This window comes from Micropterus salmoides, unplaced genomic scaffold, assembly GCF_014851395.1.
Source record: "Micropterus salmoides isolate LMB-PRFRI ecotype aquatic unplaced genomic scaffold, ASM1485139v1 Ms_hic_scaffold_23, whole genome shotgun sequence".
In the NCBI taxonomy this organism is placed as follows: domain Eukaryota; kingdom Metazoa; phylum Chordata; class Actinopteri; order Centrarchiformes; family Centrarchidae; genus Micropterus; species Micropterus salmoides.
Genome location: NW_024041484.1, coordinates 20196904 through 20223623, shown reverse-complemented (window position 1 = coordinate 20223623; position 26720 = coordinate 20196904). Strand labels below are relative to the sequence as shown.

The 26720-nt window shown below is 38.7% G+C and overlaps 1 long non-coding RNA gene across 1 annotated transcript; it reads left to right on the top strand.

The window, feature by feature from the left end:
* The first annotated feature begins 18862 nt into the window (after positions 1-18862).
* Positions 18863-22131, top strand: LOC119917967. Its single transcript, XR_005447373.1, has 2 exons — positions 18863-18936; positions 21153-22131. It is a non-coding gene; the product is annotated as an uncharacterized LOC119917967 (long non-coding RNA).
* Positions 22132-26720: the final 4589 nt, after the last annotated feature.

The window sequence follows — 26720 nt, the reverse complement described above, 5'->3', positions numbered from 1 at the left end:
GATCATCAAAGACGTTAGGAACCATGACCATGTCTGTACAAAATGTTGTGCTGATTTATCTAATAGATGTATAGATATAACTGGATAAGTGAAAACTTTGAACTGATGGTAGATAGATGAAAAGTCACAGAAAATCACCGAAATTATTAAGGTTATCCTCTTGGGACTATGTAAATGTGGACCAAATTTCATGGCAATCAGTTCAACAAATGTTGTGACATTTTACTCAGAACCACAAATGTCAACCTCGTGGTGGCCCCAAAGGAAAATTAGGGCGACTACCAAAGCCAATTTTTGTTTGTTCAAAATTGCATGCCGACCCAACATAGACCCATGATGCTAGCATGGGTTAAAAAAAACAACATTTTGTTCTGTTGATTTTTTATTATTAACAACATGTTCAATTTTTCTTAAGTTAAACTGCATGCCGTAAAATTATTCCTCATATCACCATCATATGGTAATATATATGCTGTGTATTAGTTGTAGTCTCACTAAAAGCCATACTAGCTAATAGGGCTGGACAATAAAACAATAACAATAATTATCGCAATATAATTTTTTTCAATAACAATATAACAAATTAGTTCAATAAATATTCAATAAATGTTTGATTTTATTCACTTGAATCATACACGTAGGATCTTATTAAGATGTTTATTCTGTTGACTGAAAAGGGTTTTACTAAATTTTACTACTTGTTCACAAAGATTTTATCATAAATATTTTGAATGTTCTATCTCAGATTTGTGATGTGATCCACTGTTTGGCATCAAGTGTTGACCATAAAGAAAAGTTTAAACCACAATTAGCCACAATGAGCAAAAATCAGACTTTAAACTTGAAAGAAAAACCTATTTGATACTTATTGTGATAATTATCGATACTGAAAGATATGAAACTTTTTATCGCGATAACATTTTTGGCCATATCGTCAAGCCCTACTAGCTAATATGTTTATGTAAGTACACTTTAAAACTCTGGAAGAAGAAGCACAGTTCTTCTTCTTCTCTGTCCCGAGAAGCTAATAAACATTTAATGTTTTGATTATTTTGTTACTTTGATCATATCATAAAAATCTTATCAAATATGACCATCTTAATAAAAGCCTTCAAGGGGGACTGAGCTACTCCTATAGTACACGCAACATCATACACAGAGAACAATGATATAAATAATAAGATTATAGGGACTTTGTTTAAGCCGTATCACTAATACTTACATTTCTTATCAGAAAAAAATAATGCTCATAGTCTCATTCATATCTAATTTAGAAAATATCTATGTACTATTCACAGAAAAGTGTAAAGGTCAAATCTGTTCTTTATATGGAAATTAGATTTTTTTTTTTGTACAATCTTTTGTTGTAGAGCAGAATGAGCATTGATTGGTGTAAGTGCCAACAACTCTGATGGAAGTAATGCACTGTTCATTTCAACACAGCCAGAAACCCATTCATTAGCAGAAGAGGGGTCCTGGCTGTCTCTCTTGATGGTATTGCTGATTAGATTCTTAGCTCTGTTGCTTTCTTAACATCACATTCATGCTCATGAATCTATAATCATCCATCTAACAAAGTCATTTTTATGTACTGTCAGGGAGGCGGTATTCAATGTCACAAGACCAGCTCAACGTCTGGTTTGCAAGAACTAGTCATTTTGTCAGTAGAGGTGTTGTCTGTTTATACTTGTTCTGTTAATACAATACAAATAATACAATAATATCAGCCCATATTTCGGCACTAGGTGTGTCACTGTACACAAAATTCAAGGTCTGGTATGTACTCCAGTTTTGGGCTCATGGTTTGGCACGGTTTTGGTACTGCAGCAAAAACAAAAAACTGTAAAATAATATTTTTGTCATTTATTTTGACAAATGGAACCATCGCTTATTGATTCTGATTGGCTCATAATTCTTACTGTCAGAGTTAAGGCACTAAAATACTAGCATATTGTCAATAAGAACAAATCAATTGCACAAATGCCAGTAATGCTTTATTGTAAGACTCTGACCTGTTGATAATTCCTGAACTGCAGCTCATTTATAGAGGGCAGGTACCACAGACTGATGCTATCATCAGGTCAAATTCTTTATTATTACAAAAACCTGCAAAACGACCTTTGCATTTACTACTGTTGACCTCCAGTCTACTTAAGTTGCCTTGCCATATTCATGCCTCACCAGGGTCCCACACACCGGAAACAAAAAATGAGCACCTACAAATATCTTCTTATAAAGAAGTTCCAACAATTAAACTGTGTGCTGTGTCACGGCACAGGTAGTACTGATAAACAATAATTTGGTATTTAGCCTAGGAAATTAATCACCACTGAGCCTTATGGCTGTACCAGCTGCTTACAGGCCATATATATATACTGTACATACACAATGACTTGGTTGCCAGTCAAAAAGAAAAGGAGACAGGCCTGACCTGAACAGCAGTGAACTCTACCATCGTTCAACTTGTCCCCTGCGCTGTTATCATTAACATTACTATAAGTATCAGTACCATTATTCATTTTCTGTACTGCTACTACTTTTGCTGTTTGTATTTTCTGTGTGGATATTGTGTTGCCCCCCTCCACCCTCTCTTACTCTCTCTCACTCACCCCCAAGTCATGGTTCTGCTCAAGGTTTCTGCTTCTTGAAAATAAGTTTTTTCTTGCCTGTGTCACATAGTGCTTGCTCATGTTGGGAATTGTTGGGTCTCTGTAAAAAATATTACAAAGAGCACAGTCTAGACCTGCTCTATATGAAAAGTCATTGTGGTGTCGTCCACATGACTGTGTTTGGGCCAACCCCTCTCAGGTCCACTCCAGTCCTCTTCTCGTGTTAACTTTGGTTTCAGTTTGTTGAGTTTAAATAGACAGACATACAAACTAAACTAACAATGTTTCAGGGATGAGGGTTTTCATGAATTGTCCATCACGGCCTCAACAAAAAGTCCATATTGCCACTCTAGCACTCTCTCCTCCGGCTTGCCCTCAGGCAGTTGTACATTCGACGTGCTTTCTTGCGAATGGCAGCCAATGTATGACCACGATAGTTGCTTTCATAAGCTTATTTTCAATCACAATGTAAATTTGTAAACAACTATTTTCCAGCCTGGTATCCGCATGTGTATGACTATTACAATTAAGCCCCACTTTGATCATAGAGTACAATGAAATACCATTGATTTTGGTTATTGCCTGTTACAAAATTCATGCTAGAAATGATTCACACTTATTGTCAGTACCATTTATCCATTTCAAACCCACATGCCTCTTGTGATCACAGAACAGGACTTTATCATCAGAGCAGGATCACAGGTTCAAAGTCGTAGGTGAGCAGGAAATGTTCAATGACTTTGAAGCACTTTGGATTGAACATCCATGCATTTATTATTAAAAACTGCCTGACTCCTGAATCACAGTGCTAAACTGTTGAATACAATTTTTTCAAGCAGAAACTGAAATGTTTTAACGTTCTTGTTCTTGTGTCAGGAACATTCACATCACTGTTGGCTGACCATTTGGCTGTGACAAAGTTGGCTACGAAGACAGGGAGTGCACCGCATCTCAGAAAGGCTTTTTTCTTCTCATAATCAAAATTGCTCACTGGGTAGTCCTAATTGTACTCGAGTGCAGTGTACTCTGCTTAACGCTTTTTTGTTTGATCTTGGAAATTACTGTTTACCACTACATTTTACATTTCCTAAGTGCAGCTTTAAATCCATTGGAAACTAGACAAAACAAATACTAAAGAGAAGCACAATAAAGGGACCTACAGAAAGTCATTATTATTCAGTCATATTGGACACTGTTCATTTCAGCTAAAAGAGGTTGGTTGAAAAATAGATCTTTAAAAGGAATAAATTAAATCTGCTTCTAAAAGTCTAGAAAAATGTTACTTTTAAGGAACGCCATTGTAAATATGTCTGCTGATTACAGTGATGAGGAAATCTTAAGTAAGCTTTTATTTGACTTTGCTTTTATTTTTGGATTTAATATTTAGATTTATGTGTTGTTTTTTTTTGTTGAGGCTGAGTTGGGTCTGGCTTCTAGCTCTATCACTGACATTTTAATACCATTTTGAGCATGAGTACAGCCTGGAACAATTTTGTTTTTTAAGTCTAGCCTCAAAAGGCAGTACAGCCTGTTTCCTTTTGGAGTAGAATCAGAATCAGCTTTATTTGCCAGGTATGTGTACACATACGAGGAATTTGGCTTAGGATTGTATCACAATGTGCTTACTCATACAATGATACAATAACACATTAATAAAATCAGACACAGGCTACAGTACAGAGAACACAAGTATACACACTATAAAGAAGAACAAAAACAATATAGACAGATTGACAATAGAGCAGTGAGCAGAGTGCAAAGGATGCAGGAGTAAAATTATTATTATCATCATACATGTACACATGTACACAGTGCAATGGAGCCACGTTGTGACAGTAGTGCAAAGGATGCTGGAATAAATAAGTATTATGTGCAGGTGATATATACTTAAGGTAGGTGGGTTTGGGATACAGTATATAAAATATACAATATGTACAACAGTATGAACAGCTCTGAAATAGAGAATGATGAATAAATAATAAGTGGTAACCAGTAAACCTCTGTGGAATTAGTGGACTTGACCATATCTGACCACAAATGTATAGTTTTTAACTGTGAATCACTAGTTACTCAATCTGCCTAACCAAGCACTTCCTGTCCTCGCATCCTTAATGTACAAAGCATTTCAAAGTTTTGCACATTGTTTCAGAGCCAAAACCAACACCTGACTGATTCCAACACCAACGACTTGACTGATCATTTCAATCAAATTTGCTTGTCATCCCTAAATACTATTGCTCCTCTAAAGGTTAGACCTAAACCTACAGCTCATAAGCAACCCTGGATCAACAACAGCATTCGCAGCCAAAGAAGGGAATGCAGGAAAGCAGAGCGCAGATGGAAAAAACAGTCTCCATGTCCATTACCTCAGTCTGAAGGATTTATTAATTAACAACAATAACATGGTTAAGGATGCTAGAACACACTATTTTTCTGAACTCATTTCTACACATCAACATAATCCTTGGACTGTGGATCTGCTGTTAAACCCAACCCCTCCTCGTGCCTCAGCTGGAAGTAATGACTGTGAATTGTTTTTATCTTATTTTAATGATAAGGTGGTGTCAATCAGAGCCTCTATTACCCCCTCTTCCTCTTACCCTGAGGTCCCTCACCAGCAAAAAGAGAGTTTTAACCAGTTTTATCCCATCGACTTGTCTGAGCTTTTAAAAACAGTATCACAAATGAGAGTGTTCTCCAGCCCACTTGATGTAATACCTACAAAGTTCTTATTGAAAGTAATGGATTCTGTTGGGCCCCATTTGATCTCTGTTTTTAACAGCTCCCTATCTACTGGTTGTGTCCCTGATTATTTTAAAACTGCCTGTGTGAACCCACTTTTAAAGAAACCTGGTTTAGATCCCTCCCTCCATCAAAATTTTAGACCCATTTCAAAACTACCTTTTATAGCAAGAAATTTAGAAAGAATTGTGTCCAAACAGCTGCTCACTGTACTGGAAAATAACAAATTATTTGAAAAGTTTCAATCTGGTTTCAGGAAGTACCACAGCACTGAGACTGCCCTGTTTAAAGTCACCAGTGACCTTTTAATGTCTGCTGATGAAGGCATGTGCTCAGTCCTAGTACTCCTCGACCTTAGCGCTGCTTTTCACACCATTGATCACAACATCATGTTAGACAGACTGAGGCACCGGGTGGGGATTTCTGGTTCTGCCTTAGAATGGTTTTCATCCTACCTGTCAAATAGGAAGTTCTGTGTGTATGAGAACAACTATGTCTCTTCGTTCTGTCCAGTTAAATATGGTGTGCCTCAGGGGTCGGTCTTAGGACCCATTTTATTTTTCTTGTATCTGTTTCCCGTTGGACATATTATTCAGAGACATGATGTTTGTTTTCATATTTACGCTGATGACACACAGACGCTGGCATGCTGAGTTCACTTACCGACAAAAATTGGATGTCAAATAATTTCCTCCAGCTCAACTCAGACAAAGCTGAGATCCTAGTAATTGGGCCCCAGCAGATGGCAAAGCAAATACTGCCATCTGCTGGTTCCCTAGTGAATCATGTTAAGACTGTTGCAAAGAATCTTGGTGTCTGGTTTGATAGTAATTAAAATTTTGAGCAGCACACCACAAAGCTAGTGCAATCATGTTTTTACCAGCTTAGAAATATATCTAAAAAACGATCTATATTAACTTTTAAGGACACTGAAACCATTTTACACGCCTTCTTATCATCTCATCACACCTGGATTATTGCAACAGCCTTTTCACTTGTTTAACCCAAAAATCTACTGATCGACTCCAGACTGTCCAGAACTCAGCTGCCAGGCTTTTAACCAGAAGAAAGAAATAAAGAAATATGACCACATTACTCCTATTTTAGCTTCATTACACTGGCTCCCAGTATGTTTTAGAATTGAAAAAATTAATTTAAAATTTTATTGATCACTTTTAAAGCTCTTCATGGCCTCTCGCCTTGTTATATTTCTGAACTTTTAGTCCCATACACACCAGCACGTACCTTGAGATCCTCGGGCAGAGGTCTGTTGTCTGTTCCAGAGTCTCGACTGAAAACTAAAGGGGACAGAGCGTTTGCTGTCAGGGCCCCGAGGCTCTGGAACAGCCTGCCTGAGGAAATCAGGTCGGCTGAGTCAGTGAACTCTTTAAAGTCCCTTCTTAAAACGTACTTTTATTGGAGAGCCTTTCCCGATTTTATTTGATTATATTTTTATTTTACTTTTTTTTATATATTTTATATTTATTATAATATTATTATATATTTAAGTGTATTCTAGTCTTATAAGTGTTTTCTTGTTTTTAGCATGTAATTGTTTTTATGTGTTTTATTGTTTTTACACTTGTGAAAGCACTTTGTAACTGGTTTTTGAAAAGTGCTCTATAAATAAAGATTATTATATTATAAACAGGTGGCTGATTAGAGGCAGAGTTACTGGGTTATTGCACAGGAATTGTTCCTGACACTGTGAGGCAGAAGTCAGCTGTTCATCAGAGTGATGGCTTTTAGGAAGAAACTGTTCCTGTGTCTGTTGGTTTTGGCGTACAGTTCTATGTAGCACCTACCAGAGGGTAGAAGCTGGAACTGGTTGTGTTCGGGGTGCAATGGATCTGCGGTGTCGTTTCCTGCCCGTTTCCTGACTCTGGAAATGTATAAGTCCTCAATGGAGGGCAGGTTGGCACTGATGATTTTTTCTGCAGTCCTGACTGTCCGTTGTAGTCTGATCCTGTCCTATTTGGTGACAGATCCAAACCAGACAGTGATGGAGGTGCAGAGGACAGACTGGATGATGGCTGTGTAAAAGTGGATCAGCAGCTCCTGAGGCAGGTTGAGCTTTCTGAGCTGGCACAGGAAGTACATCCTCTGCTGAGCCTTCTTGATAATGGTGTCAGTGTTGGGCTCCCACTTTAGGTCCTGGGATATAGTGGAACCCAGAAACCTGAAGGATTCCACAGCAGACATAGGGCTGTTGAGTACGGTGGTGGGGGGCAGAGAGGGGGGGGATCCTCCTGAAGTCCACGATCATCTCCACAGCTTTGAGCGTGTTAAGCTCCAGGCTGCACCAGAGAGCCAGCTGATCAACCTCTCGTCTGTAGGCCGACTTATCACCGTCCCGGATAAGGCCGATGACCGTTGTGTCGTCAGCGAACTTCAGGAGTTTGACAGATGGGTCTCCTGAGGTGCAGTCGTTGGTGTAGAGGGAGAAGAGCAGGGGGAGAGCACACACCCCTGGGGGCGCCAGTCCTAATAGTCCGGGTGCTGGATGTGATGTTCCCCAGCCTCACCTGCTGACTCCTGTCAGTCAGGAAGTTTATGATCCACTGACAGGTGGAGGCTGGCACAGTGAGCTGGGTGAGTTTGGTGCTGAGGATGTCCGGGATGGTGGTCTTGAATGCCGGACGAACAGGATCCTTGCATATGTCCCTGAAGAGTCGAGGTGTTGCAGGATGTAATGCAGTCCCAAGTTGACAGCATCATCCACTGACCTGTTAGCCCTCTAGGCAAACTGCAGGGGGTCCAACAAGGGGCCTGTAATGTCCTTCAGGTCAGCCAACACCAGTCTTTCAAAGGACTTCATGACTACAGATGTCAGGGCAACAGGCGTGGGTCATTCAGTCCAGAGATGGTGGGTTTTTGGGGACCGGGATGATTGTGGAGTGTTTGAAGCAGGAGGGAACTTCACACAGCTCCAGTGATCTTAAAAACCATTCAGCTCGTCAGCCAGTTGTTGAGTACCAGTAGTGTTGGGGGATGGTCTCCTGTAGTTAGTGAGTGTCTGCAGGCGTTTCTACAGTGACGCAGGGTCGCTGGTGGTGAAGCTGATTTTCTAGCTTTCAGCGAAGCTCCTCTTTGATGCTTTGATTTCTGTAGTCAGTGTTTTCCTGGCCTTGTTATACAGGACTCTGTTCCCACTTCTGAAGGCCTCCTCTTTGGTCTGAAGAAGCTGCTGACGAGTTTTGGTGTGAACCAGGGTTTTTGGTTGTTGTATGTGCGGAAGGTTTTAGTCACAAAAACTGATGTAAGATGTCACAATGTCAGTTAGTTCTCTAGGTCAGTGGCTGCAGCCTCAAAAACACACAGTCAGTGCAGTCAAAGCACTATATAAATATCCTCCTCCTTCTTTTCCCAAAAGCACAATATTAATCATTACTGTAATATTTAATGATAGCTAGTGTCAAGTTCTAAAAGGGAAAGATGATAACAGGGTCTTAAAATGCCCTGCAGGATGTTTTAGTGAGCCAAACTTGCAGAATTAGATCATCACAAAGCAACGTTTTTAACAAAATTCTTACCACCCTGTAAACCACAAAAAACTTTCCTTTTTGTGAAATATTGGATAATTCAACCTCTCAAACTGTTATTTAAATGAAAACATCTCAGAAAGTTTATAGGGGAAATTACTTTTTGACGGCTTGTAACAACTCATTAGCTGGCTTGCTTTAAAAAATCAGCAAAAGAAAATGTGAATTAAAGAGCGTTTCCATTCACTACTATAATGAAGTATTATCAGCTAGTTCACCACTCGTCTGTAGTTGGATGCTAATAAAGCACTGCAGAATAAGAGGGAACAACCAGATGACGTAATTAAAAGACTGCCAGTCAAACCTCAAACAGTGGAAAACCATGTGAAACACATGATGGAAATCTGACAGTTATGTTTGTTTTATGTATTAATTTGAAGAAGGTTACAGTCTCCTCATCTCTCCACACAGATCTGATGTTTTTGTCTCTTCAGTGGACGTTTAAGTCACATGTTTTATGTACGTTATGATTTATTCCCAACGTAAAGATTAATTTTGTATCATATCTTGAGTCTCTTTTGAATTTTCTGTGTTTCTATTCAGATTTTTTTAATGCACAAATTGAAAATGGGCAAAAAAACCACCTAACCACCCCTTATAAGGGGTCACAAGCTAAAAAGGTTGTAATCTCTAACAATGCATTGTATTTTATAATTTTATTATATGTTATTAATGTAAAATGTAATTCTGCAAATTAACCAATAACTCCACCTGTCAGATCAAGGTAGTGAAGAAAAAAGTACAATATTTCCCTGTGTGGTGTAGTGGAGGAGAAATATAAAGTAACATGAAATGGAAACACTCAAGTAAGGTACAAGTACATCAAAATTGTATGTAAGTGCAGTAAGTGGGTAAATATACTTTCCACCACTGTCCACAAATAATTTGATGATAAAAATTGATTTGAATTCAAAGACAAAATGTGGAAGAAGGGACCCATCCTCTCCTTATTTGTCTCCTGCCAGCTGGACAAATCACAGAATGCTGCCAACAGGTGTGAGGACACTGGCAATATAATTACTGGATGTCCGCTCACTTTCCCTTTTTGTCCTTCCCAAATCCATTAGGGCCTCCACCACTCAAACCTTTCATCCGACCTGAGAGCACATTGCGATGGACACGCAGCCAGTTGTCAAGCCAATCAAGGTGTCTGTGAGGCACGCTGCTCTCAGTGTGCTGCTGAAGCCGTGAAGGGAAATAATGAGCCAAGTCCTGCCTGTGACCCACAGCTAATGCTGCCCTTCTTCCTCACAAACATCATCAGCAAACAAGAATGCAACAACCTGACTGTAGCAAATCTCTCCTTCGTGTTTAATTGCTAATGAAGTAGCTTTAGAGATTATTAGATCCCTGGGAAGCCCACTAAGCCATTACATTATTGAGGTTAGGGGGTAATTGCAAGCAAGCTCAAATATGACCGAGTACATGCATGGCTTCAGCAGAATCCCATTAAAAGGAGCGAGGCGTACATATCCATGTTGACATGTCTGAGACATCCCCACCGTTAAGTGAGATATAAAGCTATATTAATGCCCTAGAGTTTGATGTATGTATACAAAAATTAAGTAAAGGAATGCATGAAGCAGTGCAGGAAATGAAAAGGAAAAAACTACAATTAAAATTGGTTTAAGAGCAAATCCCTTTGGAAAAACATCTACTGTATGCTAAAATTAAAAAAGCTCATTAATGTGGTATAATGCATTAACCACAAATAAGCTTTAAAGATACTAAAAATAACAGTTTCAAGTTTTAATAATAATTTAAATGATTTATTTGCCTTTTTTGCTGTTAAAATTCAAAAAGGACTTATGTTTACAATTCCTTCCCAAGCAGCTACTTATTGGAGTGACGTGATAGTATAGCTAATTTTTGTTTTTGTTTCATGGAGGTTGGACCTAAAAAGTGCCTGACTTTGATAGCGTAGACTGCTGTTCACATCCCATCTCCTACCAGCAGTTCAACATTGTTTTCTTTTAATCATAATCATGATCTTTCTTGGGATCAATACTATACAATCTCACCTCATGCTGGGTGTAACATGCTGTCCTGCCAACATGTGGTGCCAGATCAGAAAATGGTCATATACATACGTTATGTAATTTTTCAAAGAAGCTATGGACAGGGTTTTGATTTGTGAAATCCTTCACATTTATTCACATTATTAGTTCCTTCACAGTGAACACAGAAAGACTAAAACACAGAAAGTGAAAGAAACACCTCAAACAAGGACAAGACAAATACATAAGAGGCAGGTGAACACAATGTACTGAAATCCCCTGAGGTGAAGCTCAGACTCCAACAAGAGTGGCACAGAATGCAGAAAAGTCTGTAAATCGAATCTTGCTATAGACGTGAAGTTCCTTCACTTCTGTGTGTGTTTGTTTAACTTACTGACGTCAGATGTGTGTGTATGTGTGCGTGTGGCAGACATCAGGAAATAGCAAGCTAGAGCTGAACTTTAAAGGTGTCCGCTGAATGTCCCTGGAATCAAAGTACAGGGTGTTGCTTTTCATTCAGGACTTCCTCGCTTCAGACACAGAGAGAGAGAAAGAGAGAGACTAGAGCAACAGTAGATGTGGTGATATATCTACAAAAGCCCTGCCTACTATACTTAAGTGTCAGTAACATTTTGTGCAAAAGCTTTAGTAAATTCTGCATTGTATTTTCATGTCAGAATCCTTTTTTTACGCTTGTCCATTTTGACATGAGAAATTACCGTGATGGTTTGATCAGCGACCACTGCAATTATAAGCTCAGTGAGATGACAGTCTGTGGGTAACAGGAAAAAGTAAATACATCCAGCTCTTAGAAATGACAGCTTCTGTAACATCTGGGGAAGCTGGTACAGGGGAAAAGTGATCACAAATGAAGATATCGGTGATCTTATTATAATGTGAAGAAACGTATGTATACTCATACAGTTTATCTTATATGTTATAATCTTTACTATATTTGTGATTTTCTTTCATGAAAGTGATACTTATTTCATCAAGCAAAAATTCTGGATTTTTCATATGCTACGTATGAAATGTGAAACTCTTGGTCACCCTGGTGTATCTGCTGTCTCAGTACTAAGCTGCTATAAAAGGAAAAGCCAAAGGGAACTTCAGCCGGCATTGACAGGCTGCCACCGAACTGACGCAGTGAACCGGAGGCCGATCCTTTAAAGCATTACAGAGTGAAAGTGTTGTCGACCCCCGGTCTGTGTCAGATGCTACTGCTGCTACCAGCTATTAATATATAATGGAAGGATGAGATGAATCAGTGGCTGAAGCTTTATCCGTCAATACCACTGCATCACAATACACTATTACTTTAGCGATGAGGCTGTAGAGCAGAGAAACAGGCACTTAGAGGTTAAACTTCTTTTCTTTTGGTTGTTGTGTTGTAATTAAGAATATTATCATTATTATTGTTTGTCAAATATTATATTCCAATTTCTGCACATAATTAAATATGGAAATATGATGTCTGTATAATATAGCTGATTAAAAATTAAAACATTCTATAACTGATATTTGCAACACAAAACAACACATTTATTATTTGCTAATCAGCAGGCACACACCATGTTTTCTCTATGTCTTCTCCGCCACCAGAGTATGTCGTTCAGGGTCAGTGCAGGTACAATGAAAAAACAATAGACCAGCTTTTCACCTTGTCACATTGAAGGACTGTAATTTCCTTTTAGCCAAGGATGCTTCCTGATTGATGACATTTGACTGGTTTCTCTTCTACTTGAAGATGATGTTTTGGCCTTGTTGGTCAGACTGTGGTCTGGAGGAAAAATGTTGCCTGTCCTCTCAAGGTGAGTAGTGAGGAGCTGCAGCAAGAGGAGAAATTCAGGTATTTGGTTAATTGAGTATGTGATGTTCATAGTAAAATGTTAACTTTTAATTTGTACCTGTTTTGGTTGGATACTGTGATTTGGCGCTGCTCGGAGGATCATCAAAGGCAGATCCTCCTTGGACGTTAATGTTTTTACAAAATGTTTATGGCAATTTCATCCAATATTTGTTGAGATATTTCAGTGTGGATCAAAGTGGTGGATTGACCAACAGAAAATCTCTGCCATCCCTAACAGCTTACCTTTCTGTTGTGAGCACACCGCCTGGCTAAAAACTAACAGGATTGTTATCATTCAGCATGGGCACACACTTGTTCAAAGTGGAAGACTCTCCAATTGTGAAACAATCTGTTGTGAAACCTTTCGCAGACTCAATCATTGGTACTTGCCATCAAATATTTGCACCTTAATTGCACAGAAATCTGACTGTAGATAAAGTTAAAGATAACAAGATATGGTCTTGTTGTCTGGAAAAGAGTGCCTGGATGAATGACTCAGTACTTTCTACCGTGCGTAGGTATTTTAAATGTAGTTTAATTATTGACATGTAAATGTACATCTAATATGGTTCTTGTTGTCTGTAACCTTTTTGTATGCTGTGTTGCCCAGGTCGCTCTTGTAAAAGAGATCACTGATCTCAACAGGTCTTACCTGGTTAAATATGGGTTAAATAGAAAAAACATTTTGAACATTTTGAACCTCTGTCCAGAGTGCTATTATTGTCCCAAGTTATGACATAAAGTGTTAAAGGTTCAGTTCACCCAAATCACAAAAGAAATTTCTTCATGCAGATCATTTTTGCTTTATCTGCTCAAGCTCATGTTGAGATTTTCAAATTTCATTTTTCATTGTTCAAGGAGCACCAATGAAGTTCCATTCAATTCAGCCCTATTGTAGTGCTTTCTCAAACAATAGCGATAACAAGAAATATCCCTAATTTATTCTTGACACTCGCCTAATAACACAAACCATGGCTGAACCATGAGTGCATACTAGCAGCATACAGAAAACTACTGGGAATGGATTAGACTGTACAGAGACCAATAAATGTCCTGAGGGTGGCGTTTATGATGCTCCATGGATCATTTCAGTGTAACCTCTCTCTCTCTCTCTTTCTATTGAAACAGAATGGCTGACAACTTGTAAAATTACACAGGCTAACATCAGCAGGAATCTTCAGCAATTCTTTCAACACAGCGGTCAGGTTTACTGGAGCTGGAGCGCGCTGTCTAGACGATGGCTGACCTTTCTGTTGTGACCAGTGTTTCGCTGGATTCCAAGGCTTTTTGCTTTTTTTTGCATAATGTAAGCTGACTTGTTACAAACCATGACCTTTTTTCTTTCACAAACAACACTCTCTCTAAATATGGACTCATATGAATTTGTAACAAAGCATGCATATTTCATCCTGTTTTTCACGTTTTTGTTTTCTAAGAACAGGAAGGTTTATCTAATTATTATATTCTGTCACAGTTCTTTGATGAGGGTGTGTAGGGAATAGACCATTCTCAGTTTATTATCCAGCAGAAGATTGACGACCTAATCTTTTGATACAAACTACCATGTTGTTGCAGCACAGCAGACAGACCCTGAGCAACCTTTCCACACTTGGCTTCAGTGCACAACCCTGTTCGTCATGTGGGATTTTCGTATGTTTATTTGTCTTTTCCTGGCTACAGTCCAGCACCACCTGCCGAGTTTTCCTGAGGATTTTGGGCTGTCATCAATAAAAAATTATATTCATAGATTCTTTGCAGCATTTCACATTTTTAAGAAACTGCCCACTCAGATTTGGATTAGTCCCCATGAGGAAATCACATTGCTGCAGGATGCAGCAAGAAAAAACATAATGTAAATAAAAGAGCAGATGAATGACAGAAGACAAACATATCCAACATCATTATCATCTTAAAATGCAAAATAACAGCAAATATGCAGGATGTTCATTAATTAGCAGCATTTTATACATGTAAAATAGTTCTTGTCTTGTTTGGTTAGTTTCAGCAAAATTTGTCCTTTTTTGAAATGGCTCGTCTGTGTTTGGCATAATTTTCCAGACTGTTCCCATCAGCATATGATGATATGACAGTTTTTGACTGATGCACCTGCAGTCTGGGTACAGATGATTTTGGCCCCTTCAAGCTCTGTTTACTAACGTGGTTCTGAAACCCCTCTCTCTTTAATCAGAATCCTGATTAGCAGCAGCAGCGTTTACCATTATGATTAAAGAGCCATTCTGTAATGTGTTGACCATATAATAAACCCTCAACAGCACCAGAAAACATGAATAACTGAGTTGTTCTCTACATTTCACAGTTTTTTCCAAGAAATTGTCAATTAATTTGTAGTCCAGTATAGAAGGTTCCAATATGTGATTTTGTTGCTCTAGTTTGGCGACACTTTTGCTGGATTCCATATTATGCCTTTAAAGTAAATGTTAAAATTGTATTTAAACCCTTTTCTTTTTTTTTTTTTACATTGGTGTTTCATCAAATACCAGCAAAACTAATGGAATTCAAATCAGCCTCAGCTGTACTTTTTGCTTAGTGCTAATTAGCACATTTTAGCATGCTAACACACTAAACTAAGATTTGAAACATGCAAACAGCTTTAGAGTTGCTGTTAGTTGCATTGGTTAGGCTAGCTGTTTGCCACTGCTTCCGGTCTTTATGCTAAGATAAGCTGGCTGCAGCTTTATATTTAACAGAGATAAAAGTGGCATCGATCTAACTCTTCACCAGAAATATTTCCCAAAATATTCAAAGTTTCCTTTAAAGGTTATAACTTAACCTAGAAAAATCTACTTCTTTCATCCACAATGTCACATTCACTGAGTTTGTAATTAAAGGGGCGTTATGGAGTTTCCAGTGGCCATTAGCAGTTTGCAATTGCTACCAGGCGTGTGCTCGTACGCGTGCTCACTTGAACTAATGAGCGATCATAATCCGACACACAACCACTTTCAAACAGAAATCCTGCAATAAATGCAGGAACACCAGCATGCGGGTGGTGACTTTTCACACAGACATGTTCAGGCTCTGTTATTTCAGCGTTCCCGGCTCAGAGACAGATCAACACCAGCTCCGTAACGTTACTTCATTCAGAGCAGCGAGCTGCATATCGGCCCAATCCTCCCGGAAAAAAGGCAGAGTGACAGCGGCTATAGACAGGTTGAACTAATCCATGCTCGTTATGATCACGGTATATATATATATATATTATACTGCATTTAGTTGATGTGCTACAGCGTTAGCTCGCCTGCTGCTTTTAGTAACTATATCTGTGAATCTGTCACCGGAGGCTCAGCAACGTCAGCACAGCTACATGTACTGGATGATAACGAAACGGGAAGTGAGCTGGACTGGATATTATAACGAGATTGTTTCACTCTTTATAACAGTTAGACCGCAGTAAGTAACTTTACTGTAGTGTCAGTGGATGTCTCTTCTTCTGGTGTATATTATGTGGGTCACGTTAGTTACAGCGACTGAGAGGTGGAGAAGCTGTGAACCTGAGTATTGGTAAAACCACAATAAATCTAAACTGAACGATACGAAGCAAACAGCGGCAGGTCCGAGCTACTGTAGCGTTAGCTGGCTGCATCACTATAGGCTAACGTTAGTAAACAAATCAATCCACATTTGCTTTTTGCCGTTACATCCTTTCAGGCTAAATCAACAGTGGTACACAGGATAGTAACATGGGTCGCGTTAGTTGGTGAAGTAATATGGAAAGCGATGTAACTTTGCACCGGATAACATTAGCAACTGCTCAGCTTTAGCCGGCGAGCTAACGTGACTTTCTCTGTGTTTCTCCAGCTTTTCTAATGCTCACTTTGTTCTTACTCGACATCATCTGAACCTGTTTGGTCTGATGGGCTTCAGCACATAAACCTTTATTGTTGTTTTGTATCCTTACGTGGAGCCTGTATTTTGCTGTGAGCCGGTTGTTTTATGGTGTTAGTGGACTGCATGTCGTTAGCTGCTGTGTTGTCGCTGTAGTCAGAGAGAGACTCGGGAGCGCGCGGCTGAATCCGGCCGGGAGACCTCACATTAAAAGCAGAATAGTGGCTGATGAAGGCAGCAGAGAAAACAGGTGTGTGCTTCATTTCTAAGTGAGTTTTGAGCCCATTGACAATAAGGCTATGAAAATTTGATTCATTTCATTGAAAAGCTTACATATAGTCCCTTTAAGTAAGCATTATATTTGGTTTATTGTCCGAGCTTAGCAAATAACAGACAGGTTATTTAAAGCAATGTTGTTTTCTGTTGTAGTTATAGTCATTTGGCATTGCAAGAACAGAACCTAAGCTATCTTGACTTTTTTTAGTGATTGTTTTAGTTGATATATGAATTGATTGATTTATTATTAATTCATACATCAGTTTCATCTTCAGTGTCTGAGAAATCTGAGAAAAGTTTGTTTGTAGTGACTTGGTATTGCAGAGGAGAGTCTCTTTAAGAAGAAACATACTGCCGCAGCTAATATTAGCTCTTCATCCCCTCTAGAAATTATGTAATATTATCTCAATGGAAGGCAGAGGTGGTGTTTACTGTACACATGGGTTTATCCCTCAGTCATTTTGAGAGAGCTTACAGCCTGCAGGAGATTTAGAACAGGACTACTGAAGCAGGGACTCAGAGGAACGCCCACGCTTAACCAGTTGTTTAAATCTGGGGATTTCACAGTACCAGCACAGCAGAACTATCAACCATTCATATTCAAACTGAGCCTTTGTAGATCTATTTGCTCTGTTTGCTCTCACTTTTGAAGTCAAAATATCCAGAGTACTGTACCGCTGCGGAGGATGTGTAAAGGCAGTGATTTACATTTGCTGTGTAACAATGGCCCCGATGCTACTGCTACAAACTGTCCAAATCAACTAATGTATTGTTTTTATAATTTCTTTGTTTATACATATATAGATTTTTGTGTGTGGTTGCAGCATATAATATGTTATAACCTTATTGAAAATGTGCTTTTTTAAAGTAAATTATAATTATTATTTTAAATTAGGCTCAGGTTTGGGCACGTGGTGACAGAAGCTTAAACACATCACTTGCATATATTATAAATGTATGGCTAACCATAACCATCCAGTGGACATGAAGCAAAATTAGCGTTAATTTGGAGTCATGTTTCAGACCACCTGATGAATGTAATTCCCATATTAACTCTGTTTTGGTCTCCTCCAGCTCCTGAGGGAAATATCTGTCTCTTTAACTGCTAGATGTTTGACGACAGCTAGTCGCTAACTTTGTCTGTCTACTCTTTGGTAGCTGGGCAAGTAGGGACATCGCACAAAATTCTGGGCCCCATATACAAGCAGCAGTCTTTGTGGGTCCCCTTACTCTGTTGGTGCATGCCTCTCATTCATCTTTTGAAAAATATTTACAAATAACTCACCTAACTGTACACATGAATCTGTAGTGGTGATTAGAGCAGTCACTAATGAACTGTTTATACCACATTTAAACAACTAATAGTAATTTGAAACATACTGGATTGGTATTAGCCTCCTAGCCTGCTTATAGCCTAACAGCATACTATAAAACAGGCTACTTTATGTTATTGTTGCTAAGCTCCTTTCAGTTGAAACTACAAATAACTACTTAGAAAAACTTTTAGTTGCCACTATATGAGCTCACCTTTGTCCTCAGTAACAGCAGGAGATGATAAGGGACCTGCTGCTGCTCCTCTCTCTGTCGCTGTTTCTGAAACTGAGGGGGCTGATGTTAAGTTTTGCTAGGTTGTGTTGATAGATATGTCATATGACATTGTAGCTATGATGCCTATTCATTTATGATGGTGACAGTAATTTATCTTCTAGCCTACAGTGCAAATATGCATCAAGTTAGATTCCTCTTTGACTGCCTTCAATCTAAACTGCTGCTGATATTTGCTTAAGCCATTCAGTAACTGTGTTAGCTGTGTTGTGCTGACCTTTCTTTTGAAAGAAATTAGTTAGCAGTTGTTTTCCTATACTTTGCTTTGACATGACTGTCACAAGGCACATTGATGCTCTAGCATCAGCAGTCACTTGGCCTGATTAGCTTGTTAAGAGACGAATCTAATGCGTGGTGGACTAAACCATGAAAACAAACTTTTCATTCCAGGCCCTTCGTGAGCCTTCCCCCCACTGGGGCCCTGGGTAATCAGTCCCACTTCCCCCCCACTATGACGCCCATGTGGGCAGGTATGTACACTGGGCTTATCAGAGATTGTTGCTGGAAACAGCTGTCTGCTGCGGCTAGAAACTGCACATTTAAGAGCATATTTTGCTGGCCCTGAAAGCAATCAGCTAAAAGACGCTGTAAAAGTTATATAAACCTGCAAAATCTTGTGATAACTCTCTGTTGCTTTCTCACTGTGGGTGACCTCCTTTGCTTTACAGTCGTACTGGCAAACTTACATAGTTGTCACGGTGAAGCTGCTTTCACTTAAAGTATATTTGTTTTCTAACGGTTAAATATTATAGTTGTCATCATTTGTTACGGTAGAGTCAGGATGGTGAGTTTTATTGATTCCTCCTTCACAAATCATGTAAATGTTGCACTCACCTTCAAGTATATACTGTGTAATCTCACTTTAACACATGCACGCGCACAAATCCATGGACGCAAAAAATGAAGTGTATCTTGTTTGAAGGAGGACAAATGTTCCAGGATGAAGCAGTAATGTGATCTCCTATAGTCAGACAGACAGCCAAGTGGAGGCTCAATATGAACATAATTACATTTATGACAGAAACTCGCCACATCTCATCAGTCAGCAGAGGAGAGAGAGGCCGAGTTGATCCGTTTTGTTGTCCGTCCGGAGAGTGGAGTGGGGATATCACTTCACCCACTTCTAGCGTATTAGGCAGCTAATTGAATTAATTGGATAAGGCTTAAACACCACACACCGCGAGTCTACTCTCCACATCACCCACACACAGGCTCAACTGTAATCTTCACACATTTAAAGACTCATATTAACTGTCTTGTCCTCTTTGATCACATCTTCTTACTTGTGATGATTTAACAATCAATTCAACAGACCTGTGTGAGGAACCAAATTAACACAGTTATTACTAAAATGTATCCCGCATGTCCTTCACAGTTACAGTATTGTGGCCTTTAATTACTTCCTTTGCAGAAAATAGAAGTAAATTGCAGAATTAAAATCTATGGATTCAATTTGCTTCGTGATCAAGATGATTAATAACTGTTGATTGATGTCCTGTATGTGATTAATGTTCAGACTTCACTAAATCCCACACCCTTCTGGCACAGTCTGTGACAACATCCAACATCTTGATTCCTGATTCTCGTCCAAATCCATTATACACACTGTATGATGTGGGTGGTGTTAAACTGGTACCAGTACACTGCACAAATAGAAATAGAACAGCATGAGCGAAATAGCACTGAGCATATGTGTACTTTTTGATTCGTGTTTATTATAAAGAGAGACTGGAGGTATGTTTACCAAGCTGTGCTTACCCTTAAGATGGGTTTAATTTGAGAAACATCAAAGTTGTTCGCCAAGACAGTTTTATTAGATGCCAAGAAGAGGCTTTGGCACGAGTGAGTTTCAGTGAAGCTTCAGAGTGAAAGCCAATACACTGCCACTAAGCAAGACAAAACATCAAGTTACTGTAATTGTAAACATACGCCAGAAAGACTAGAAGTCTGTGAGAATTATAAAATCTTTACCATAGGGCTCACACTATTTAAAAGAGAAGCAGATAGAAGTAATATCACTGAAAGGAGAAAAATATGATAAATTACATTAGAACGTCGTTTTGGGAAGACACTGTGGCAAATATAAAATTTATTGAACTTAGAAGAATCATGTTTAGGTTTAGATTATAGCCTAAACAAGGGTCTACAGCCATGCTAGCTGCTAACTGTGAACAGATATCCTCTGTGACTCTGGAGGAAGCTTTCTAAAGTTTGAAAATAATAACGCCAATGATGTGTTTTTTGGAGCTTGACCAATGGCCTACTGCTATGGAGTAAAGGTCAGGATATCTAAGCTTTAATTTTAACCACACCTTTTTAAAATCTGTCAGTGCTGAATTAAATGAGTACCCCGTTAAGTAATTATACAGTATTGTAAATTTAGCAGACATTATGAGTAATTTGAATAGATATTAAAGAACATTGTTCTGTTTACATTTTGTAATGTGCGGTCTATATTGGGATTTCATTGTCACATTGTAAATGAACATGTTATTCATCAAAGTCTGTTATGGACACATTTAATGGTAATCTGTGGATTGGAATTGATGTTACCTCCGCTGAGTGTACTTCTGCAAAAACATTTTGCAGTAAATAAAAAGTGTTCTGGAGCACAGTGTGGACAACAGAATGACAGAAAATGTCCTACCTACAAATTGTTCAATTTGTGATTTTGTTTTTCTTTCAGAAATTGGCTGCTAAAACATTACCTAGGATCCTCCAAAATCTTGCTGAGCAATTGCTGGCGAAGAAGCAACAACCAAACAACATCATTTATCTGTCTCCTTCCAGGTTTTGTTTTTCAACAAGGGACAGAGCGATAAAAGCTTCACAGCATAAACAAACAAAAGGGGCCTTAAATGGTGCACGTTTAGCTCAAGCACAAAAGGACGCAGTTTAACAGGTGAATCATTTGCCTGTGTGCTTTTTGATTAAATGCGGTTGGTTTAGCCAAGCTCCTTTAACACACATTGTGTCACATGAAATTGAATCAATTTAGAAGCAATTGCCAAAATATGCTCATCTGGGTTTTTGTAGTGGAATGATCAACAGGGCGGAATATGTTCAGATCAGTGTGATGTGTAATGTGCCTCCCATGGAACAGTGTGTCCTGTCTAACCAACTGTGTTAACGTGTGAGTGTATGTGAGTGTGTCGTTGTCTGTGCCTTAAAGATCTGAGAGCAGAGCTCGAGCTCGGTCCTCTGCAGCCTGTTGCTAGGTTTCTCTGCGCTCCTCCTGGCAGAACATAAACCAAGCAGATGCTTTTGTCTCAGGAAACTGTCCAATTAGTCAGTGACTGTATCGGGTCCACATATAAACATGATCTGAATTCTGTTTTTAAATGCAAAGAATAGAAACCACGTGTTTAACATCTTCATCTTTATTATTAGTCTTCTCTTACAATTTTGATTCGGCTTTGTCAGTAGGTAACTCATTAATAGGAGGTTCGGTTTATGTCAAAATAGTTGTATGTTTACGTATTTTCAGATTTTATCATAGATATTGGTGTTTCCATCTCTCTCTGTCTCATGCCCTTACCTACTGTTAAACATGGATTGGTGTCTGCTGTTTCTGTTTTTCAGGTGCTGTGGACAAAAAACAGAAGCCATGTAAATAAAATAAAATAAACATCACCAACAGCGATAGTGAGATATCATAACACCAACAGAGCTGGTACACATGTATGTGTCAACAGATCTATGTCCATTACAAGCTCAAGAAAAAGCCCTAAGTGGACCTTGAGCTGGAAGTGTTTTGTCAAAGTACTATTTTGAAGGTCAAGAATGAGCAGAAGGGATGTACAAAATAAAACGGAAGCATTATACAAAATCCAGAATGTGTACAACCGCAAAGAAAGGTGTAAAGATGTGAAGCAACAGTAATAATTGTAAACTTCCAACACATTTTTGGTACAAACCATACCTTGACTGTTGTCAGTTTTTACTGATCTGAATGTGCTTGTGCTTGTTTTATGTGTCATGTCAAGGCCTCTTTGTACTGTCTGGTCACTGTACTGACAGTATTGTTGTCCTTTGTGCATTTCTCGAGGACAAATGTGAGTATGCTCTTTTACAGTAGTTGCAACAAATTCAAGTCAGTTTTCTCAATTAATCAAACACTTACTTACGTGAGTTTGGTGACAACAGTGCAACAGTAATAAAATAATTATTATATTTATAAAAATAATTAGTTATATCACTGGAACAAACTGATGGTTAATTAAGTACTGATTGTTAAGTCATTCCCCACAACTTAAATGTGCCCTATGGAGTTTTTGACCGCTAAAAAATCTATGGAGCAATGTTTTTATGAGTAGACCCCTGTTTTGTTTGTTCTCGTGTGTACACACAAGCCCACAGGTGATGCGATACACATTCCTGCCAGTGGTTTCACAATATTCCACTGATCTACAGATGGTGTTAATGCAACAATAAATGCAGCAATGCACATGTTAAGGTAGAGAAAAAGAAAACTGCTAGCTTGTAATTTTAGTTATAGTTTTAACGCCTGTTGCTTTCCTCATTGTGTTATGTCTTCTCTGGAAATGTGCTATAATGTTGATTTGTTGTGTACCAAAGGAGAATGCAAAAGGTGAGAAAGGGTGACTCACTCTGAGAACTTTTTTAGCTACAGAAGGAAATACAGTCGACAGTAAGTTTAGACGTTTAGTGGGTAAATGTAATGTGCAGAAAAACTAACTAGTCCCGGCACCATGTTGTGATCTGGATGCAACCACTAAGTGAACCACAACCATAGTCAGACATTATTTAAATGCTCATTTCTCATGCCAGTATGCAATCCTAACCACTCCATTACAGTATTGGAGATGACTCTAACATAATCATAGACGCATAACAAATGAAGCATATGCATCCTCCCACAGACATCTGTTGTCACTTGCATTACATGATTTTTATGAAGTTATTAAGTTATTTTATTTTTCATTTGGATTTCCACAACTTTACACATGAAGAGATTAGTTTATTCATCTCAAGGATCATACAATTCAGCTTGTGAAAACGGTTGTATTATGTCTTCTGTGGCTGTGGAGGAGCTTCATCACGTAACCCTGAAGATCCTGAGTGAGGTATAGGCTGCAAATGCACTCAAGGTTATATGGAAAGATTGTGCTTTTGGCTAGAATATTGAAAAAGTAAATAGGTAATGTTTTTTAGATTGCACCAAGATCATCTAGTACTTTAAGTTGTTACAACCTAACCGTGAGAACTTGCTTTAGTTACCATGAGCAGATAAAACAAATTAAACATGTTAAGATCAAATAAAATGTTCCTTGACTGATCCCCCTCCACAGCAGTAAAAGGGGAATGCAGTGCAAAGAGTAAAGAAAGAATAAAATACAATAAAAGTAGGATCAAAAATCAGAATAAAATATGTAAAATATACATACTATATATAATATACTATATACAAACAAAATAGAATATGGTATCTTTGTGTATATCTGTACATCTTCAAAGGTCTAGGGGTATTGTGCATGTGAAAAAAAGAGTTGTGCTTGGTGGGATAGAGTCTCAATCAGTGTCTCCGTCAGTGCAAGGAGAAAGAGTTGTGATTGTTAGTTGAGCAATTTTGACAGTTGAGGTGTTACAGATACGGTTGTTTTGTTGATTGGAAATGTATCCAGACGTATTTTCTGCAGAAGTAGTAAACACAAGAAGACGTCGGCAAGTTTAAATTACAAGAATAAAATGATTCGATAGAGAGAGATTCCGGTCGTGGCTTATTGCTATACGCGTGCTATGTAGTTCAGGGATTTCCTTGGGACCTTACTTGTGGTCGGACTCATAGACGAGTGTTTGAGGTCATTTCTAGAAGGTTTTCTAAAAATCTCCCTCAAATCTCTACCAAGGTATTATCACATTGTAAATGTCAACACGACAAATAGTCATAATAGACAAAAATATAAGAAGTTAATAAAAGTCACAACATCGCTTATAGAGGACAAATCTCAGTGGCACTGTTGTCAGTTTATTCAGTTCTGGTGACACTGTTCAAGCCATTTAAGAAAGCATTTCACTTTTGACCTCCACTTCCAACATGGCTACCAGTGCATCACACCACCTCAAAGAGCCACAAGCTGTTGTTTCTTCTTCCTGTTTGTGCTCTCTTCAAGTCTGTTGGGTCAACGTCAAGCTAAGGTCACTGCCACTTTGCAGCTCGTTTGTGGTCCATCTCTGCCTGCCGCTTTGCGTTGTCGTGGCTTCTGTCCACATCTAAGTGTAACATTTCAATTGGCACTCTGCAGGGCAGCCGCATCTTTATTATTAGCCTCCTGACAATCGGGGGATAATTATGGGATGTCAGGAGGTTCTCCGTCGCCGACGGACAAAGCTATTTCTGGTGTGTTCCTTCCATCCATCGTACAACTTGCACTTAAGAGGCAGAAGGGGCGGCATCCGTGTGAAGTGAAGGGCTGAGTGACTCTTTTCAGCAGCCTAGGAATAGAAATGCAGAGCTCAATGCCTGCAGTCAGTGGTGGCGGTTGCTAGTGTCTTGTCACAGTATGTAAATTAGTTGTCACATGAGATTAGCAATGTAAATCCCACTTGCTCTTTGTGCAACTCCATATGGACGATGGATGAATGCTCAATGTGCAAAGAGGGAAATATTCATCAAACAAATCACTCAGTTGTTGAATTTGGTGATTTTGAAGAATGATAATGATGTAGAATGAGATTCGTTGCAGATGGGTGAGAAAAGTCAGCAGCGATGATGCTTTGAAGTGCCGTGATTAATAACACTTGCATGCATTAGGCCATGGATTTGAACCTGTCACTGATGGGGGACTCATTACCCTTGGGGACCCTGCCACCTGAGATCTCATTCATTATTACCCAGTCCGGTACGTTATATATATAAGAAATTAAGTAATAACAAAGGAATGTGATCTCCCGGCCCTCATCAACTGGGAGCTGAATGATGAAATACAACTGTCTCAGCATCTCTTTCCTCAACTCTAAACTAATGAAGGGATTGCTCATCCTTTCAAAATTGATCTCAGCAAATCCTGCGAGCTCAACGACAGGGAGAGTTTGAATCGTGTCACTTCAGCTGCTCTTTAACGTCTGCGTGGTCACTTAACAATTCTCTGCAGAATTAAATAAGCTCTTTTGGCTAGAGAGTTATCTAGAGAGAGTGCGATATTGTTTCATTGTAAAATCAATCAATCAAAAAAGAAATGTTAGCAGTAAATCATTAATATCTTTTGGTCTGTATCAGTAAACTGCGTTTTAGCTGTGCTAGATGCAGGGCTCTAGAGAAATACTGTTTAAATAATATATTTATTTCTGAGTAAAATATATCTTTAGCTATTGGATGGATTGCCATGACATTTATTACAGGTGATCCTCTTTTTCTTTGGTTCATGACCAAATGCCTGCAGAACTAGTGACATTCCCATCAGCTTCAGTTGTACTTAGCATCAGCATTTTAGTTTTGCAAATGCAGTTATTTACTTCTTGCAGAATTAGACAAGCAGATTAATAACACTATCGTGTATGTTTGATAAATATGAATTTATCGCTGTCAGCTGGTTAGCTTACCGTAATATAAACACTAGAAATAAGGCAAAGCACGCTTTGCTTTGTACAAAGGTAGCAAAAGGTAACAAAATTTAAAAGGCGTGCTGTATTTTCCATAAGGTCTAACTATTCCTTTAACATTGTCATTGGGAGCATGTTGTAATCATGTTAGCATTTAGCAAAAAGCACCAGTGTGCCTAAGTAGAGCCTCAAACAGGCACAACCCGTAGTCTTGTTTGTTAATTTCTGCTGCACCAGTATTAATATAGTATGCAGTAGAGCCCACATAGTCTTCACTCAACACTAATACATTTAGAATTAGTATAAGAATTGAAATTGCTGATTTGGGTTTCAAACTAATTTGTGTAAAGAGTCTTGAGCGGCTAGAAATGAATCACTGGCGCTCAAAGCATGGGATATAAAGCTATTTAAAACTGCTTGTTGTCTGTGACAAAATATGACATGTTAAGTTGTTGTTTCTTTCCATTTTCCTCCAGGCAGAAGAGCCAGCTTGTGCAGTAGAAAAAACAACATGTAAGACATCACATAAAAGGAGTGAGAGAGAGCTGTAGCCGTCAACAAACAGGAATAACAGGCAATTATAAAAAGGGTAGAATCTGGATTTACAGAACATGTGCTCATGCATCCTTTTCTGGCTTGAGCGTCCATTGAGCTTTTGTAGTTATTAGACTTCCTGCTCTTGCTGACAATA